The following is an 824-nucleotide window of genomic DNA, read 5'->3' on the forward strand; positions in this document are numbered from 1 at the left end:
GGGAGAGAGATAGTAAATCTGGATGTGGTTTTCCACGCGCTGGAGACGGCTCTGAGAGGAAAGAAGATGCGGTTTTGAATGCTGAGCTCGCAACTATCCTGTTAGCCAGTGTGAGTACATCAAACATTAAAGCTTCTTTAGGCTAAAGGTATAATCAGTGCAACGACTGACAAACCGTAACCGCAAACTTTCAGGTGGTGATATTGAACGTTGTCGACAGACGTTTTAGGGCGGTTAGTAGGATTGTGTCTGTTGCTCTCGGGTGTTGTACAGCTAGTGAGTCAGTAACTTTAAGGGCTCATTTTGTAACTGATGGCTGTATATACTTTGAGATTGTAATGGACGCCAGTAGACGAGTGAATACATACGTAGATCGGTTCCCATGTTGTGACCGAGACTTAATTACTGTTAGGAGATCGCCATAGATTGAAAGTGCGATTAGACTGGACTTCTGGTCCTGATACAGACAAACATGTGATAGGACAATTTGTTTTGACCATACAAGCTCTTTATATACAAACATGTTAGAGCTGTGTTGTGTGTGTGTGTGTGTGTGTGTGTGTATAATAAATTGTGAGGATAGATATGAATATGAAAAAATACATACAGTATGAATATTATGAGATATAAATGCAAGGAAAAGGGCAAACAACTAGAGGTGTGATAAGAAATCAATCTACACAGACTATATAACCAACAAATACGGATATACTGAAAAATACACAATATAGCAGTGGTATATTCATTAGTAAAAATCAGCAGTATGAACATGTATACACTGTGGGTCTGATTTAATCAGTGGCTTAGATAAGACTTCTTTTCAA

This window comes from Seriola dumerili, unplaced genomic scaffold (assembly GCF_002260705.1).
Source record: "Seriola dumerili isolate Sdu_G_001 unplaced genomic scaffold, Sdu_1.0 BDQW01000012.1, whole genome shotgun sequence".
NCBI lineage: Eukaryota > Metazoa > Chordata > Actinopteri > Carangiformes > Carangidae > Seriola > Seriola dumerili.